This window comes from Pezoporus occidentalis, unplaced genomic scaffold (genome assembly GCF_034315485.1).
Source record: "Pezoporus occidentalis ecotype Australia unplaced genomic scaffold, CSIRO_AGI_Poc_V1 ctg165, whole genome shotgun sequence".
NCBI lineage: Eukaryota > Metazoa > Chordata > Aves > Psittaciformes > Psittacidae > Pezoporus > Pezoporus occidentalis.
The window spans coordinates 1,420,725-1,436,349 of NW_026913477.1; positions in this window are offsets into that span (position 1 = coordinate 1,420,725).

Below are 15,625 nucleotides of genomic sequence, written 5' to 3' on the forward strand. Positions count from 1 at the left end.
CAGCTATAAAGAAGGTAAAAAACAGAGCAGAAATGAGAACAGGAAGTATCTTGGGTTTGATTTTTATCCTGTTTTAAATCAATAGTTCATATACTTGTTTTGCTGTTTTTATTGCTTTCAGTGTACCACTTTCTGGAACTGATCTTGCCTCCATCTGACTTTTGACTTCTCACTGATTTGAGTGTGAGCAGAACTGGGCCTTTTGTTCTAAGCTACTGTTTTCCTTTTCAGTGGCAAAACCAGAGTGAATTGAGAATGTTACGGAATGCTACAAATGTCTTTATTTCACCCAGGAGAGCACTCTTTGCCATTCCATGCCTTTATGAAAAAAATGCAGTAGAATTTAATGTCAATCACATCATCAGAAATATTAGTTAAAAATAATTTCCATACTGCTAAGTTTTCATAAAACTCCCTTTGTTCCCCCTGTTCTGTAGAACTTTTCAACAAGGGTACCAAAGAAAGGAATGGAAGACAAACATGTTTCAACCTTGTGATGCAAATGGAGTACATATCCTGTATTTGCATTGGGCTACTCTAGAAAGGCTACAACTTATTTCCATACTGCTAGACTGCTGCACTTCTTCCATAGGTGGTACTTTACAAGCTTCTCTGTAAACAATGTATAGAAATACATACAGGTATTTTTGAGGTTCAACAAGGAAAAATGCCAGGTCCTGCATTTGGGGCTACAACAACCCCACAATGCTCCAGGCTAGCGGAAGAGTGGCTGGAAAGCTGCTTGGGGGAAAAGGACCTGGGGGTGCTGATTGATAGAGCTGAACATGACCCAGCTTGTGCCCAGGCGGCCAACAGCACCCTGGCTTGTATCAGCACTAGTGTGGCCAGCAGGGCTGGGGCAGTGATCATCCCCTGTACTCAGCACTGGTGAGGCTGCACCTCAAATCCTGTGTTCAGTTCTGGGCCCCTCACTACAAGAGAGACATTGAGGTGCTGGAGTGGATCCAGACAAGGGCAATGGAGCTGGTGAAGAGCCTGGAGCACAGCTGTGATGAACAGCTGAAGGAACTGGGAGTGGTTTAGTCTGGAGAAGGCTCAGGGGGAGACCTTACCACTCAACAAGTAACAAGTGATAGGACAAGAGGAAACAGCCTCAAGCTGCACCAGGGGATGTTTAGAATGGATATTAGGAAAAATTTCTTCACTAAAAGGGTGCTCAGGCATTGGAACAGGCTGCCCTGTAGTGGTGAAATCACTGTCCCTGAAAGTGTTCAGAAACTGTGTAGATGAGGCCCTCAGTGACATGGTTTAGTGGTGGACTTGGCAGTGCTCGGGTAAAGGTTGGACCTCACTATCTTAAAGGTCTTTTCCAAGCTAGTTGATTCTATGATTCTACATGTTCTGAACAAAAACAAGTGTATGGTGGCTGACACCTACTAAAGCATTTGTCTTCAGAAGTCAATAACAAAGTGATTTCTACTTGTTTGGAAGTGGAGCTGCATTAAATGCAATTCTTCCTTAAACCATTATGTATTATTAGATAACGTAAGGGGCCCACATCCCTTCCATAGGAAAAAGCTTTCTGTTACTCCTATCTGTGAGAAAAGGACTTTAGATGTCTATTTTAAACAGTTTTCTCACTGATGTCATTGTTCTTTTCCTCTGCGTGCTGCATCTTCTACATACTTATATTCTGCCTACTTTGTTGATTTAGAAATTTGCATGGAAAGAATCCTTGATTTTAAAAGTGAGTACTGTCCTCTCTATCAGCCTTCACTAAAAATGCCAGAATTCCCTAAGCAGAAACTCATGTCATAAATCATAATGTATCATAAATGCCCAGTGCGTCGGTTGCAACCTGGAAACACTGGGCCTACTGCATATAATGCATACAGTTGATCTGCATATGCACAACAATCAAACATGTCAAGAAAGTTCATCTGTACATGTTCAGTGAGATTCTGTCTGGGACTGCTCTATGGCCACACATCTCGGATTAATGGCTAAAGTCTGCAAGTTCCATCAGAAGAAAAAGCAGATTTGCTAGAGAACACAAACCTGTCCAGGGAAAGGTGGACAAAGAATAGCCTTCGCCTTCAGTGAGTTGAGACAGTTTCAGTAATGAGGTTTTGCTTGGGGTTTTTTTCAGTATTGCTTGGGGTTTTTTTCAGTTGTCTGAATCAGTACATAGATGTAAATTACATTGATTGCTTAGCTGCTTATTCATGCTTATAGATTTAAAAGTACCTTCACTTACAGAAACAGCATTGATCAGATGAAATACTAATTGGGGGAGTATTTTATTTAAGCTTCTCACATTTTTTGAGACACCAAACCCAGTCTTGCTCATCTTTTTAAAAGAAAGAAAAAATGACTCAGAGTTGCATTTCTTGTGTGACCAGAAGTATTGATTAATCTTTGTTGTGAGGGCCTAAGTAACACACTGGCTTCTTGGAAAGGACTTTTGTAGTTTTTAATAATGAAATGATTTAATGGTGTGATAGGCCATTATCATTCTAAGTCATAAGAGATATTCTGGTCTGTCTTGTAGAAGATCCTCTTACTTTTGTTTTCATTTTAAGTGCTGGTATCTTCCACTACCTTGTAGCAATAAGAGACACCAGCTGTCATAGTGAATGACTGACCTATTCCTTGGGTTATCCTTCTGTCCTGTATGACTGCTTACTAATGGAACACCTAAACCATGGGTTTCTTAATCCAAAACAAAAACCCTACAAACCAAACATGGATTTGGATGTAGCAGGTCTGGCTTAATCTGTACTGTAAAGAAAGAGCTTTAAAATGTTTTGTTTAGATGGTCTTTTCATAGAATCATAGAATCCAAGGTTGGAAGGGACCTCAAGGATCATCTGATCCAACCTTTCTTGGCAAAAGCATGGTCTAGACAAGATGTCCCAGCCCCCTGTCCAGCCCAGTCTTAAAGGTAGCCCATGTTGGGGTATCTGCCACTTCCCTGGAGAGGTAATTCCCATAGCTGTTTGCTGTCATTGTGAAAATTCTTCCTTTTACTGATTTCTACCTGGTGCTGAAGTTTTGCTGGCATTTAACTGAAAGACAGGAGTTATTTAAATGCAGTGTTTGTTTAGGAATGGAGAACGTGTTCACAAACTCTGATTAAAAACAAGTGTAAAGTAACTACAGAATTTTTGTGCATAAAACCCCATGAAGGGTAGTGCTCCCCATTCTCCCAAGTCTTACATCAGATGAACTCAGTCACTTTGCAACCCCTGCTTGGTTCTCATTTAATTTGTCAGCTTCACAACCTAACTTGTAACTGGTTCAGCACACAGTTTAGCATCGCTACAGAAAAATGGTAGTTTCAGCAAAGTCACTCTTTTGAGACACTTTGCTAAATAAATAGTGTCTGGGTGCAAGAAACTAATCTGTTTATGATTAAAATGGTGGATAATAAAACCTGAACTATTACATTGACTTACTCATCCAGGTATCATGTGAAGTGCTTACTAATGTTGGAGTTTCATAAGGTCTAAAGTAACCCTCACATAGAAGTGCCTGTATTCTGTTATTGCCATTCTTGAGCTTTGTAATAGAATCATAGCCATATATTTTATAAATATAAACACATGCACCTTTAAATCTTTACATTCAATTTGCAGAACAAAGGTTTACAGAGCAGAAGTGTAGCAAAACCAACATAAAAGCTTCTATAATTCCCTGGTGAGGAACAGGAGAAGTACAAAAATGAGGAGCAAAAGACTATCTGTGTAAGATGTCTTAATTTGGAACCATATACTTGTCCAACTTAATTCCATCAAGCTATGTGGTTACAAGAGTGCCAGAAATACATTTATCAAGCCATTTTAAATAAAAAGTTTTGTGGACTTGTATATTCCATTTGTTTGTAAAACATCCTTTTGTGCACTGTAATGAACTTGAAACTTAAGTTATACTCTTATATCACTGAACAGAGCACTGTTCAGCTACCTCTACATAAGGTTGAAGTAATGGTTTTTTCCAAATTTGTTCACATTGTCATATAAAATATATTTCAAAAAAAATCATAGTCCAAAGACCCTGTACGTGTTTGTAGCTGTACTTGTACCGATGTTGTACCAACAAAGTCTGTGTGGACAGTTGTTTGCTAATTAAAATTGTTGTGTTCTTTACTCTTTGGCTCGCATAACAGAACTGCAGCACTGAACAAACTACACGTGAGCTGATTTCATTTAGGTGTGTTAGATAAGGGAAGAAAGAACAAATCCTAGGTACTGCGCTATCACATAACACTTGATGTGAGGGAACCAAACCCTAGAAATGAAGCTGTCCAAACCTCATAATTTGTAAAGGACATCAAGTGCTTTTCTTTTTACCTCTTTGCTGTAGTCAGGTAAGAATAATGGGAACTGAAGAGGGCCTGGCTGCCAGCACTCCCATGTGCTTCTCTGGGCTTTGGTACCTCATGCATTGCTGTTTGCGTGATAGGTTTCAGCAATTTAAAACTATAACCTTCTCATTTATAGTCTCAGGCAAGACTGCATCTTAGCCACATTTAAGCTGCATCTGTGAGGCGATGAAAGGACTATTTTCAGTGAAGCCCCCTTAACAGGAAGTGCCGTAGGATTTTCAAAGTCCTTAACTTTATAGAAAAAGCTGGAGAATAGTTTTATTCATAAACCAAATACTGAGAGGAGTGACTCTTATTCTACAAAAAATATGTAAGAGTTGCCAACATTTTTCAAAGTTACATATGTACAGACTGCTCCTTCTGCCTTGTCATTTAAGCAAGATGTGGCATGCTTGTCACTTGCTGCCTGAGTCCCCACCACCTCTGATAGCAGAGATTGGCTTGCTGGTCTCTTATGTAAGCTTGCTCAGGCCCTGTATTTATTTTAGAATCCAGGGCACAGGATAAGGCTGTATATAGTAAGCCAACAACTAATTATGTCAAGACTGCTGTTTTCTGTAACAAAATACATTTGCATCCAAGTAGAGGAAGTGTTTTGGTTGAAGTACTTTTCCATCAGGAAATAGTAAATAGTCAAAACCAAAGCCCTACTTGGGAACATATTGATTTAAACTATTCATCTTAAGTCATTATTTTAGTTTTGAAAGCTTTAAGAATGGTTATAAAAAAGTGGTGGTTAGGTGCAGTATAAAGCAGAGACAATTTAAACCACATCGAGGATAACAAATTATTTCCCAACTACTTGCTCACTGTGTTCTGGTTTTATAACAGGGTACCTACACAGATTTATTCAAATGATATTTGAAATATTCTAAAGTCATCTACACTTACATAATGCTTCGCATTCAAATGATCATCCAAAACTGCTAATGATCTCTTATCAAGTAAAGCAGTTCAAGGGAAACTACTTATTCCAGTCAGTCTTTACTTCCCAGTATAATTCCCTGACATGAGAACCTGCACTTTCACTGGGACTCACTTCAGAACTGTGTCCCACTGAGCAAAGGGAAGGCCATGCACCATGACCTGCCACAGCTTTGAGGATTTTGTCATTCAGCTGCAATATGCTTTTGATTCTGCAAATGAGATGCCACAAACCCCTGGAACATCTCTTAATGTTCTGTGGTTCTCTATAACTGAGTGGAAGGTATGGCAACATTTTTATCTTCAAAAGATGTAGCTGGCTTGTTGATTTAACAGTTATTTAGCTTCTGCTATAGGAGTCATGGATCGACTGGACTCTAATCCATTATACTTACAATCAATAACAATGTAAGATATACTAGTCATCATCCTCTCGGCCACATACACAGATAAAGGAAGCATAGAAACTGCATCACTAAACTATAGCCAGGCTGGGCTTGGGGCTTTTACAATGTATTTCTAATTTTCAAACAGATTTTTATCAGCAGTCACTGATACCAAGTTCTCCAAAAGCCACACAGAAGAAGGACAGAGGAAGTCATGCTTACTAGTAAAGAGTACCATCATCAGGACTTCTTTACTGGAAAAGTTATGGCTTTAAGTACTCAGATAAACTGTAGATTGATACAAAAAATTAATACTCAGAGGCTACCTGAAAAACAGAGCACTGACATAAAGAGCAAGATTTGCTATGAAGACTAGCCTGCTGCTGCCACATACTGACCCGTTTACCTCTTACGATAGGATGGCTTTCAAGTTGTTAAAGCACAAAAATTACTGACTGAAAGAATCTATATAATGAAAGCCTGCACAGGCTGTCAGTACCGGTTTTATGCCAGTTTAACATCTTTTGTTTCAGTAGAGCTGCTCTTGATTTATAATGCCATAATGAAAGGAGAATTAAGCTATTTATGTAAGTGACTTTCTTTATATAACTGACTTATGCTGTATTATGTGATGGAAAAGAAAACCAAGCACATGCTTTTTTTGTGTTTTCTATGAGCTACAGAAAGATTTTGCAAAAGTAATGCTAGTAATAGTTTTCTCTATATAAGAAATTCATCCACATGGAGGCTTTAGCCTGAGTTGAACACGCAATAATAGATGACAATAATGTTGAAGGATTTTAGCAAGTCTGCAGACAGTCTAGAAAATGTGAATGCAGAACATCAAAATTTAGACTGTAAGTTAGTTTAACAAAGCAATTGTTATTCAGGCTCTTCCTTGGATGAGTCAATGATTTGTACTGTGATTATTAGTACTGAATGTACCATCTCAAATTCATTTTGAAAGATCACTGAAGCATTAATGATTTAAAAGTAGTTTCTACAAGTATTTTTTATCAATGAGAAGCCCAAGCACTATGAAGGCTAAAGAGCATACACAGAGATATTCAACATAGCGGAATTAGGTTTTTTTTTCACATGCTTTTACATTGTTTTTTGCTCTTCAGTGAATGAGGACTATATAATATTTAGGAAATCAGGGTCAGTAGAGTAAATGTTTCTGTAGCAATGTGGCAGACACACCTTTCATAACTCATAAAGTCACTACTGGAAAGGCACAACTGGGTCACAGAAGTGCATGGTGGGATGCTGCTTTCCAGTTATGCAACTAGGGTAACTAAAGGTTAGAGCAAGCACTTGAATAACGAGCTTTTTGCCAGAAAGAGTAGAACAGAAAAACACAGTGTTTTTAAATGCTGGCTTCTGAGCAGCAGCCGCCTAACGTGTCTAGTTAGGAGTCATCAAACCAAAATAGAACCGGATGCGTCAGAACTTTGAAGAATGGCAGTTCAACATCCCAAAAGAAAAATACATCTGCTTGTATTCCAAAAGCAGATCCTACCGGTTCTCTCATTCCTGCAGATGATACTAGAGCCATTTACAGCATGCTGCTCAGCGTTTTCACCCAGCCCACTTTAACTGGCTTTATCACTCCTCTCTTGTCTTTTTACTTTCTCCATCATCCAGGAACATTTTCAACTTTAAGGAATTCCACAGCTTGCCTCTGTTCTCTTTCCTACTTCTGTGTATATGTTACTGGGTTACTTCTAATAAATACAGTTTGCAGAATCCTTACATAAGTTCTGACAGAGAAAGAAGAAGAGAGAGAAAGGAAGTTGTGTTTTCGCACTATAAAGACTTGCCAAGGTTTGGAGGGCTAGGACCACTGTCACAAATCATGGCATTAACTGACTCCTATCAAGTCTGGGGATACAGTTACAAAAACCGAACACTGTCACAAACAGACTAAGTAAAATAGTGCTCTTTCAATCACAATTAGATCTCCTGTTACAGCTGCACAACAGATAAATATATTAATCAAAATGACCTCATTTTAGGCATGTGTAGCAGTATGTTATATAACCATGTTAAGTATGCTATTTTATTTCCCTCCTGCCAAGGAGAAATGGTGTTTGTCTTACAAGAGTGCCAAATAAGTCTGGTTATAAAGTGATAGGGAGAAGAACAGGAGGGAGAGAAAAAAGTGAGAGAATTAATAAGCAAAATGACTCATTCCCGAGTGCAGAGGTGATGTTACATTCCACTTAAATCTCAGTTGCTCTATAGGAAGCTAATGTTGTCACCAGCAGTCTCAGTACTCCTAACATATCCAACATTCATCAGGAGCGAAAAAACAGATGTGTTACAAGGAGGAAACTACATCTTTTCAGACCTCATCTGTTCACAGCATTCCTGTTTTGTTTTCAAACCTGTTTATGAAGGCTGCCTCCATGAACAAGGAGTTTGCAGAATCCCCTGCCACACTTTCTGTTGCTCACTTCTTTGGCATTCAATTAATTATTTTCTACTGCTACTAATGACTCTTTAAGCAAGCACAACAGCACCCTTAAAAGAAGAATACATCCCCACACACACAGAACGAGACTTCACTAGATTTATACTGCGCTACAGAAAAAAGGACCAAGAGGCATACATTTTTGCAGTATAAGATCACTCAGCCAGAGAACTCTGATAAGCACTGAAAATGGGAAAAACAAATGGCAGGGTATGCATTTCCCATTTGCTCAATACACACACATAAAAGAAACACTGTGTAGGCTTCACTGCAGCATACCAGTGCGTCCAAAACTCAAAGGTTAGTTACATAAATGATAAGGCGTGGGCTTAAATGCTTCATTCAGCTTGTTAATTACTTGCTTTGTGCCCTGAGCCAATGTTCTGAAACAGGTTCATCCAATATTGTGTTGCTTCCTCTGAATTTTCATTTAGTGTATTAAGCTGAAGTGCCGGGAACAATTTGTTGCAATACCTAGGAAGAGCCTGTTTTCTTTTCATGGAATTTGCAGAACAAACTTACTCAGACTAATCCACAGATGCTCTTTAAATGTCCTTGCTATTTCAGAAAATTATGAAATTTAATTCTTAAAGTCTTCTCTTTAAATAAGGGAACTGCTGGCTGCATAAGCATGTATGTATTATTGGCGTATGCTCTGAGTGTTCTTTGTGTTCTTTTTAATCTACAAATCCAAAGCGGGGAAATGAATGGTGGTGTGCTAAAAAGCTCTCAAAATAAAATACTTAATATGTCTTTGGCAGAAAACTAGCAGAAGCTACATTTTAATAGTAGATGGAAAAATATTTCCACCTTCAATTTGGTTAACTGAGATACCCCGTTGATGGTGTTCTTTAATGCCATGGCTATGAACAAGCCTTCATTATTGAACAGCCTGTCCTCAAACTGACAGACCACCTATCTATTTCATGAGATGTGCAGGCAGAAACTGGAGGTTTAGAATTCCTTACCTCCGTGGGAATAAATCATATTGTATTTGGAGCAAACTGTAGTTTTACCATGAGATATCTCATCACGATCGTACCTGGGAATGCTGTCAAAGATTTATTTCAAACAACAGAATTTGGTTTTGAACTAAAACTGCATAACTTGCCTTGTTTTCATCACTGTACACTTGCGGACATCTTGATTTCTAACTCAGACATGGGCTAAGAAGCCTATTGAGATCTTGAATGTAACAGCTACAATGGAGGGGAATCAAACTGAATGCAACCATTTCAGAAGCTTTTGACTACCTGCATTTTGAAAGACTAATGAATATCCTTCAAATCTCACCTTTCTTTTTTACGTGAAGGCTCCATCTTTTTGCTCTGCAATAAGAATGCCACTTAGAGATTTCTGAGTCACAGATGCAGATTAGCATTTGGATTTGAATTACAAGTCAAAAAAAAGGAGGTTGACTGAAACAGAAATCTCATCTGGTCCATTATATGGACCAACTGCAAAATATAGATTGCAGCTGCAAACCTGAGCTGAAGCTATCTGGCGGTATACCCTGCTACGTGAAAGGTGATGAGACTATCGCATTGCCACTCTACACATCACCTGCTTTCTACACCATTCTCCAGATTTTTCAGGAGCATTATTTCTGAGGTTGCTCACTGCCTTTGGTTCTGCATTTCATATTTGTTTCCCTACTTGTACTGGCTTGCTTTAGTTCCTGCATTTTGTTATTTCCCTACCCCTGGGCTGTATCATATCATTTCATCAATATTTCATCTGAATGACTCCCTACTGGAATCACTATAGATTTCTGCTTAAAAATTGATACCACAATATGGCCCCACATTTCTATCCTTATGCACCTGTTCCTCTTGAGTTACAGTCCCTCTATGTCTTAATACTTCCATCCTTCAGATTGCTCGGAACATCAGAGCATTCTGAACTGTATTTAAACTATTGAATACAATTTGTGAGTTAGAACACGTATAAAAATGCTTTTTCTGTTGGCAACTGAGACTCTACCACACTGTTTAGGTGGTTTCACTACACAGATTACTTTTGTCTTCAGGCAAAACATTGTTTCTTCAAATTGAAGATGAAAACTGCAATTAAATATAGGCCACAGATGTTCAGGATGCAGAGGACAAAAATATAGGTTTCATAACTCCACAGTTATGCAACCAGTTGCTTTTCACATATTAAAAGGAACATTTAATTTTATGCTCTTATTTACCCTTAATCTAAACACAAATAAGCCTATAAAGGGTCCTTAAAATAGTGAGACTTAAAGATGTTCCTGATCTATTTTAATCATTGAAAACACTTTCCTCAAGATGTTCATTGTTTTCTAATTTAACTTCAGATCTCCAACTACTCAGACATCCAGTTCTCCATTGCATTAATGAGACACCGAAATAACTCTGAGGATATCAGTCACAGATTTGGTAAAGGCAAGACTACTGTAAAACAAGGTCATTATGTATAAATGTTATTTACCTTACCTACTGAATCTCATTTAAAGTGTCTACCCTGATAGTCACAGTCCTCTCTGGGGCTGGCTACATGACACCCCGCAGCAATGAAACTCTCATCTCATACAGCGCAGTCATACATGCAAGAGACAAAATTTTTATAGCAGCTGCGTCTAGACTGTGGAATTTAATCCCTTAGCAGATAAAAATGATCAGGGGACTAAAAACTTTCTGTACTTACATAAAAATCCTTTTCTCCAACTTAGCTTCCCTCTAGTAATTCACATATATTAATTCTGTCACACAAAAATAAAGAAGCAAACCAAGTTGCTCTGGTTGCTGACTGTAAATGGAAACAATGCAAAAATGAGAACTATTCATACTTTCAGCCTGGCTTTCTACAGAAGCTTCACTTACAACATGACATTGCCTGTCCATCACCTCTGATAAGTTCTGAACTAGGTGGCAGATTTTTAACCATTTTCTTTGAGATTTCTACCATCACCTTTCAAATGTGAAACTGCCACTCAGTCACCCAACAAGCATGCATAAACCCACATGGGAGATGGTGAGCTTCCAGGTGTGTCTGGCCTCTAGCGGCAACATGAACGACACAAGAGACAGTGGGACAGATGCAGTGGGAAATATGGAAGAAAAGGTACACAACCCTGTATGGGAACAAACTTCTTCAGTTTCAGCATTCACAAAATTAACCTCTAAAATATTAAGGAGACACCTGAACACTTCATCAGCACGAGCACAGTCCACAGAATGAGAAATACAAACTGAAAGGGTGGCTTGGAATATAGCAATTTTTTCAAAATTAAGGCCATAAGGCACTATCTGAATAATAAAAACGACCACCAAAAGCAGAATAGAAAGACAACAGGTTTGCCCAGTCAATAAAGGCAGTCAATTCCCAAAACAAGCCTTTTTTTGTGATGAATGACATAGGCCATGTAGATATCCCCATTCGTATTTTACATCACATTGTGAATATCCCGAACTGGTAAGCTTTTATTTTTAAGCTAAGGAAGTTTAATTCAGACAGAACACAGAGCCTCCCAACACCATTTTTCAGCCATTTTAAAAAAAGAATTGCACATTGGAGAATGCAGTTAAGAATTGCTAAGAGCCTAAGATTTCTTAGAACAAAATCCATGTAAACATCTAGAAGAGCTCTTGACCTGTTAGCAAGGTCTGAGGAACTGGAAAGCTACACAAACAAGATACTTCATAAACTTGAATTACAGCTGCTGGTACAAAAACCTAACGTGTGTGTCTGTTCATTCTGGCTCCCTACAGCCTTGCAAAGGCAGAATCAGCTGTTCCCAACCCCTGAAGAAAATCTTCATTCATCTCTTCTGAGAATCTGACACAAGTCAGTTGGGTTTGTCAGGTTCAGCCAAGCTGTGCGAGTCGGGTCACACCAGTCAAGAATAGAGTTTTACTGGTAACTCAGAAAGAGAGAGACAGAGAGATGGTTGTTTTAACCCCCCCCCCATAACAGCCAGTCTGAATCTGGCAGGGCAGTTCCACTCCACAGCACAAAGCAAGCTTCTCACAGTTTCTAAATGAAGCACAAAGTCCTTAATGCAGTTACTAAATGAGAAGTGGCATCTCAGTGGGCTGCCTCAGTGGATTAATTTTAAATGCATAATTCAATATAGACCCACATAAACCTTTATGAATAGAAATAGGTTATATAAGCATGTTGTTACAGCATATACTGCAAATTTAAAGGCCAGTTTGAGTATAAATCAACTCTTTTATTAATATTTTCACCTTCCCATTGGTTCATTTCTCCAGCAAATGTGCTAATCACATTGCTTTCCTCACTCATACATTGAGATGCCTAAACTAAAAACAGTATTTCATTGCCTAAGATCAACATTTTCCGCAGTCTTTCAAGAGAAGTTTACAGAGGGCTTTTCCTGCACAGGTAGGTTGCATTGGTGATAGTTCAGCAAAGGCTGAACTGAAAATCCTTCATTTCACATTGGTCACAGTTAAACATCCACAAGTGCCAGAGGGACCCATGTCTCACAAAGCCTGGTCTCACAAGAGCAGAAAAGATGTTGGACAAGCTTCTACAGAAAGCCAGTGCAGCCCTTTTTGGTCTCAGGAAACACCCTTGGGCACGCTTAATGAGATATCAGGTAAGAACAAGGCAAAAACTCCATGTCTACTCCTTGCCTTTGGAGCCAAAACACATGCTCCTCAGGGAAAACAGAATGGAAACCAGATTCCTGTTTTCAGCCCTTCCTAGCTGGACAAAACTGGCCTGCCAGCTTTACACATACTGGCACTTTGGTACTTCTGCTACAACAAACAGTCACAGGTTAACCAGTTTAGCTATCATTTCTGTGCTTTAAGCCTACAACTGTTAACTGATCATTCTTAAGACTTCAGAAAGCCAAAATAAATTGACCTACCTCAAAAACGTTTCTCATGTGGCAGATGAGTCATTTCCCATAAATCGGTTTCTTCCAAACCAATAAAGGTACACTTCACTGCACTACCAAAAAGAAAAAAAAAAGGAAAGATAAGTTTGATGATCCCAGAAATACAGACACAGTCACCTTCTGAGCCAGGGATTAATACTGCCTTCAAGCAAGGTAAATCCCTAGCCCACTGAATGCCAGTTTTGTAAAACTGATTAGCAGCTTCATCAGTTAAAAAACATGTCCAAAGCATTACTACAATTACTACAATAATCATTGACCATAATCAGATTAATTAAAGCCAGAATGCCAGGCTAGGGCTATTAGTAGAAATATTTATGATTACTTGTTGATATTAGCAGCTATTCTGCTATTAGGCTGTATATTAACAGCCGATTCCAAAATGAACAGTTTCTAAGATTGCATGGGTTTAAAAACAAAAACAATTCTCCAAATATCTCCAAGCTTTGTGGGAGTTCAGGTCCAGATGTGAACTAGAGCAGTGCATCTGAAGCACAGTTCCACAACACACAGAACCAAAACCTGAATTCAGATACGTGCTGAACTCTGGAGAACTTTACATCTAGTTCAAAATGTAGCTTTCTATCTTGGGTCCACCATCAACGTAAACATAAATGAAGAACATGCTGTGAATGGCTGTGGAAATGCCTATGCTGTGTTCTGCAGGGAGATGCAAGCTTGCTCTGCCTTCTCCCAAAGTCAGGTGGATATCAGTCGGTTCTAACTTAAAAAGCCATTACACCACAGGCAGCGTGTCACATCAGTAATGCTGTACAAGAGGTGATGTGATGACACCCGGCCTGGTGCCAATGCACATCCCCACAGCTATGAATGCAAGCAGTATTAGATGTGGGCAACCTGTGATATCTCCCACCTTGTGAAAGTCCAGTGGAAGAAATGTCTGCAGTGACATCAAGGAACTTAAAGCCAGTAAAATATTATTTGTATAAGAAGCAGCTATAAATTCCAAGCTCTGAAAGGGCTGCTTAGGAAACACAGATATTTATTCAAACATTTTTCCACTGTAGACTATCAGACAGGGTGCATTTGGGGCAATTTCCCTCAAGTTCAGCATCGCTCTGGCATACCTAGAAGGAGACTTGAACCCAAGTTATTTACTGAGATTTATTTTTGAGCAATGCAGAAACAAAAAGGCCCAATTATAATCTTATTTAGACCAAACTAATTCCATTGGCTTTAGTAGATTTGTTCCTGTCTGACAGAGCTTTTCCTGAGATCCAAAAGAAAACCCAAAGTGCCAATTAGCACTGAAAGCCTTCTTGCTATTTTACATTTCTTTGGAAAATTGCATGAAGTCCATGGCTGTTTAAGTCACTCACTGCAAGAAAAAAATTTTTTGCTGCAGTACTGTGGTTACAGACCCATACTGTCCATAAAAACAAACGCAAAAGTCTAGCAAAAGTATTGGTTCTGTCTGGAAGATTGTGGGGTTTATCTTCTCAGTCAATACAAAATGCACACACTTCTAAAATGCCTATTATTAAACAGAGTGAGGAGACTGACAAGCTGCCTGTCCAAGGCAAAGAAATGAGATGTTCCAGCAGCTCTGGCTCTGGACACTGGCAGCATTGTTGGCTGGACTTCTTCCACATGGTAAAAGAAGCTACAAGAAGTTCATTTTGAAGACCAGGTTATTATGCAATGGCCTTGGTTACAGCAGCACAGCAAGGGAGACACTGGGGGAGAGCAAATAAATGTCAAGGGTCTGTGTCTGTGAGACGGCAGCTGCCTGCATAGTGCCTACAAGAAGCCAGCCGTGGATTACTGCCACTAACTGCAAGAGTGGCACCCAGCCAGCACAGGCACTGTCACCCTCCTGCAGCAGCAGAGCTCAGACCATGAGAACCTGGTACCCTCAGCAGCCCCCAGCACTATGGATACAGGGCTGGGGCTGGACGTGCCAACCCCCCGGTTCACCCCACTGCACCCAAGCCAGGTTTTGCAGCACTGCTGACCAGGGCAGAGAAGGTGAAGAAGGGGAACAAGCTCTGGCACACCTGAAGTCTCCACAGAGGGGTCCAGGCATCCCACTGCTCCATCCCAGCTCTCTCTGCTAAGCCATTAGATACAAACTCTCTTTCTAAAGGAGTGGCATGCTCTAAAAATGAATTGGCTGTGGCTGTACATTTTTATCACCTCATTTTTGAACCATTGCCTTCAAAGGAGAAATCCATAAGAAAAAGGATGGAATGAGATATAAGACACCATTAACAAATTATAAAGCCAGGTTGGATGTGGCTTTGCGCAACCAGGTCTAGTGGAATGTGTTCCTACCCATGGCAGGGGGTTGGAACTGAATACTCATTAGGGTCTCTTTCAACCCAAACCATTCTATGATACTATGATCGCATGATCCATGCTAGAGTACTTTGCAGAATTTAGACTTTAGTAGCAAGTCATGCTCTTAAACTATTAAATAAATAGTAAGTAAAAAGTGTTGTTGATTCTCCCAGCATTTTACATCCAATGTAGGTATTCTCAGTTATTATTCTTCCATAATAGGTAGTACTTTTCACAGCCAAAGCTCTTATTTTATAAACATTATGAAGTAAGGAGGCAGTTATTTTTATAAG